The 4669-nt window shown below is 42.2% G+C and overlaps 1 non-coding gene across 1 annotated transcript; it reads left to right on the top strand.

Moving 5' to 3' along the window:
* Nucleotides 1–3852: 3852 nt before the first annotated feature.
* LOC112731290 (small nucleolar RNA R71) lies at nucleotides 3853–3960 on the top strand. The gene has a single exon (XR_003167075.1). It is a non-coding gene; the product is annotated as a small nucleolar RNA R71 (small nucleolar RNA).
* Nucleotides 3961–4669: the final 709 nt, after the last annotated feature.

Raw genomic sequence — 4669 nt, 5'->3', positions numbered from 1 at the left:
ATTGCCACCACATCAAAATAACTAAACTGTTTTAAAATTTGAAATTCATGCACTTCTTTTTCTTTTTCAATTAAAAATATTTTTCATTTAAGAAAGGTGATGGATTCATTTTCATAGCTTTGAGGCATAAACACTTAGACACTAATGATCATGTAATAAAGACACAAACATAAATAAACATAAAGCACAATTTTCGAAAAATAGAAAATAAAGAACAAGAAAATTAAAGAACGGGTCCACCTTAGTGATGGCGGCTTGTTCTTCCTCTTGAAGATCTTATGGAGTGCTTGAGCTCCTCAATGTCTCTCCCTTGCCTTTGTTGCTCCTCTCTCATGGTTCTTTGGTCTTCTCTAATTTCATGGAGGAGGATAGAATGCTCTTGGTGCTCCACCCTTAGTTGTCCCATGTTGGAACTTAATTCTCCTAAGGAGGTGTTGATTTGCTCCCAATAGTTTTGTGGAGAAAAATGTATCCCTTGAGGTATCTCAGGAATTTCATGATGAGGAGTTTCCTCATGCTCTTGGTGAGGTTCTCTCACTTGCTCCATCCTTTTCTTAGTGATGGGCTTGTCCTCATCAATGAGGATGTCTTCCTCTATGTCAATTCCAGCTGAATTGCAGAGGTGACAAATGAGATGAGAGAAGGCTAACCTTGCCATAGTAAAGGACTTGTCCGCCACCTTGTAGAGTTCTTGGGATATAACCTCATGAACTTCTACTTCCTCTCTAATCATGATGCTATGAATCATGATAGCCCGGTCTATAGTAACTTCAGATCGGTTGCTAGTGGGAATGATAGAGCGTTGGATGAACTCCAACCATCCCCTAGCCACGGGCTTGAGGTCATGCCTTCTTAGTTGAACCGGCTTCCCTCTTGAATCTCTCTTCCATTGAGCGCCCTCTTCACATATGTCCATGAGGACTTGGTCCAACCTTTGATCAAAGTTGACCCTTCTAGTGCATAGGTGTGCATCTCCTTGCATCATGGGCAAGTTGAACGCCAACCTTACATTTTCCGGACTAAAATCTAAGTATTTCCCTAGGACCATTGTAAGCCAATTCTTAGGATCCGGGTTCACACTTTGATCATGGTTCTTGGTGATCCGTGCATTGGTATAGAACTCTTGAACCATTAAGATTCTGACTTGTTGAATGGGGTTGGTGAGAACTTCCCAACCTCTTCTTCGGATCTCATGTCGGATCTCCGGATATTCGCCCTTTTTGAGCTTAAAAGGGACCTCGGGGATCACTTTCTTCTTGGCCACAACTTCATAGAAGTGGTCTTGATGCACCCTTGAGAGGAATCTCTCCATCTCCCATGACTCGGAGGTAGAAGCTTTTGCCTTCCCTTTCCTCTTTCTAGAGGTTTCTCCGGCCTTTGGTGCCATTTAATGGTTATGAAAAAACAAAAAAGCTTTAGCTTTTACCACACCAAACTTAGAAGGTTGCTCGTCCTCAAGAAAAAAAAGAAAGAAGAGAGTAGAAGAAGAAGAAATAGAGGAGATGGAGGGGGCTTTGTGTTTCGTCCAAGGGGGAGAAGTAGTGTTTAGGTTGTTTGAATTTGAATGGTGAGGTAGGTGGGGTTTTATGAAGGATGGATGTGAGTGGTGAAGAGAATGGTGGGATTTGATAGGTGAGAGGTTTTTTTGGGGAAGAGGTATTGAGGTGATTGGTGAATGGGTGAAGAAGAGAGAGAGAGGTGGGGTAGGTGGGGATCCTGTGGGTCCATAGATCCTGAGGTGTCAAGGATTTCTCATCCCTGCACCATGTGGCGTGTAAAACGCCCCTTGCTGCCAATCCTGGCGTTAAACACCAGTCTGCTGCCCATTTCTGGCGTTTAACGCCAGCTTCTTGCCCATTCCTGGCGTTAAACGCCAGTCTGGTGCCCATTTCTGGTGTTAAACGCCCAGAATGGTGCCAGACTAGGCGTTTAACGCCCATTCTGCTACCCTTACTGGTGTTTAAACGCCAGTAAGTTTCTCCTCCAGGGTGTTCTGTTTTTCATTCCGTTTTTTTTCTTTTGTTTTTGCTTTTTCAATTGTTTTTGTGACTTCACATGATCATCAACCTATAGAAAACATAAAATAATAAAAGAAAATAGAAATTTAACATAGATAATTAAAGATTGGGTTGCCTCCCAACAAGCGCTTCTTTAATGTCAATAGCTTGACAGTGGGCTCTCATGGAGCCTCACAGATACTCAGAGCATGATGATGGCCTCTCAACACCAAACTTAGAGTTTGGTTGTGGCCTCCCAACACCAAAATTAGAGTTTGAATATGGGAATTTTGTTTGACTTTGTATTGAGAGAAGCTTTTCATACTTCCTCTCCATGGTTACAGAGGGAGATCCTTGAGTTTTAAACACAAGGGAGTCCTCATTCACTTGAAGGACTAATTCTCCTCTGTCTACATCAATCACAGCTTTTGCTGTGGCTAGGAAGGATCTACCAAGGATGATGGATTCATCTATACACTTCCCAGTGTCTAGGATTATGAAATCAGCAGGGATGTAGTGGTCTTCAACCTTTACCAAGACATCCTCTACAAGTCCATAAGCCTGTTTCTTTGAATTGTCTGCCATCTCCAGTGAGATTCTAGCAGCTTGTACCTCAATGATCCCTAGCTTCTCCATTACAGAGAGAGGCATGAGGTTTATGCTTGACCTAGGTTACACAAAGCCTTCTCAAAGGTCATGGTGCCTATGGCACAAGGTATTGAGAACTTTTCAGGATCTTGTCTCTTCAGAGGTAATCTCTGCCTAGTTAAGTCATCCAGTTCTTTGGTGAGCAAGGGGGTTCATCCTCCCAAGTCTCATTGCCAAATAACTTGGCATTTAGCTTCATGATTGCTCCAAGGTACTTAGCAGCTTGTTCTTCAGTAACATCTTCATCCTCTTCAGAGGAAGAATACTCATCAGAGCTCATGAATGGTAGAAGTAGATTCAATGGAATTTCTATGGTCTCAATGTGAGCCTCAGATTCCCATGGTTCCTCATTAGGGAACTCCATGGAGGTCAGTGGACGTCCATTGAGGTCTTTCTCAGTGGAAATCACTGCCTCTTCCTCCTCTCCAGGTTTGACCATGTGAGACGTGTTTATGGCCTTGCACTCTCTCTTTGGATTCTCTTCTGTATTGCTTGGGAGAGTACTAGAAGGGAGTTCTGTAATTTTCTTACTCAGCTGACCCACTTGTGCCTCCAAATTTCTAATGGAGGACCTTGTTTCAGTCATGAAACTTTGAGTGGTTTTGGTTTGATCAGAGACAATGGTTGCTAAGTTAGAGTGGCTATGCTTAGAATTCTCTGTCTGTTGCTGAGAAGATGATGGAAAAGGCTTGCTATTGCTAAACCTGTTTCTTCCACCATTATTGTTGTTGAAACCTTGTTGAGGTCTCTGTTGATCCTTCCATGAGATATTTGGATGATTTTTCCATGAAGAATTATAGGTGTTTCCATAGGGTTCTCCCATGTACTTCACCTCTTCCATTGCTGGGTTCTCAGGATCATAAGCTTCTTCTTCAGGGGAAGCTTCCTTAGTATTGCCTGTTGCTGCTTGCATTTTAGACAGACTCTGAGAAATCATATTGACTTGTTGGGTCAATATTTTATTCTGAGCGAATATGGCTTTCAGAGTATCAATCTCAAGAACTCCCTTCTTCTGAGTTGTCCCATTATTCACAGGATTCCTTTCAGAAGTGTACATGAATTGGTTATTTGCAACCATTTCAATGAGTTCCTGAGCTTCTGTAGGCGTCTTCTTCAGATGAAGAGATCCTCCAGTAGAGTTATCCAATGACATCTTGGATAGTTCAGACAGACCATCATAGAAAATACCTATGATGCTCCATTCTGAAAGCATGTCAGAAGGGCACCTTCTGATCAATTGCTTGTATCTTTCCCAAGCTTCATAGAGGGATTCACCTTCCTTCTGTCTTAAGGTTTGGACTTCCACTCTAAGCTTGCTCAATTTTTGAGGTGAAAAGAACTTTGCCAAGAAGGCATTAACTAGCTTTTCCCAAGAGTTCCGGCTTTCTTTAGGTTGTGAGTCCAACCATGTCCTAGCTCTGTCTCTTACAGCAAAAGGGAAAAGCATAAGTCTGTAGACTTCAGGGTTAACCCCATTGGTCTTGACAGTGTCACAGATTTGCAAGAATTCAGCTAAGAACTGATGAGGATCTTCCAATGGAAGTCCATGAAACTTACAATTCTGTTGCATTAGAGAAACTAATTGAGGCTTAAGCTCAAAGTTGTTTGCTCCAATGGTAGGGATTGAGATGCTTCTCCCATAGAAGTCGGGAGTAGGTGCAGTAAAGTTACCAAGCACCTTCCTTGCATTGTTGGCATTGTTGTTTTCGGCTGTCATGGTTTCTTCTTCTTTGAAAAGCTCTGTTAGGCCCTCTAGAGAGAATTGTGCTTTAGCTTCTCTTAGTTTTCTCTTCAAGGTCCTTTCAGGTTCAGGATCAGCTTGAACAAGTATGCCTTTATCTTTGTTCCTGCCCATATGAAAGAGAAGAGAACAAGAAAGTAGGAAATCCTCTATGTCACAGTATAGAGATTCCTTGAGGTGTCAGAGGAAAAGAAGAATAGAAGGAGGAGGTAGATAGAAGAGAATTCGAACATATAAAGAAGGATAGAGTTTGAATTGCACCTTGAGGAGGAGTCTTAGTCCC

This window comes from Arachis hypogaea, chromosome 12 (assembly GCF_003086295.3).
Source record: "Arachis hypogaea cultivar Tifrunner chromosome 12, arahy.Tifrunner.gnm2.J5K5, whole genome shotgun sequence".
NCBI classification, from domain to species: Eukaryota; Viridiplantae; Streptophyta; class Magnoliopsida; order Fabales; family Fabaceae; genus Arachis; species Arachis hypogaea.
This window is presented reverse-complemented; position numbering and strand designations above follow the sequence as displayed.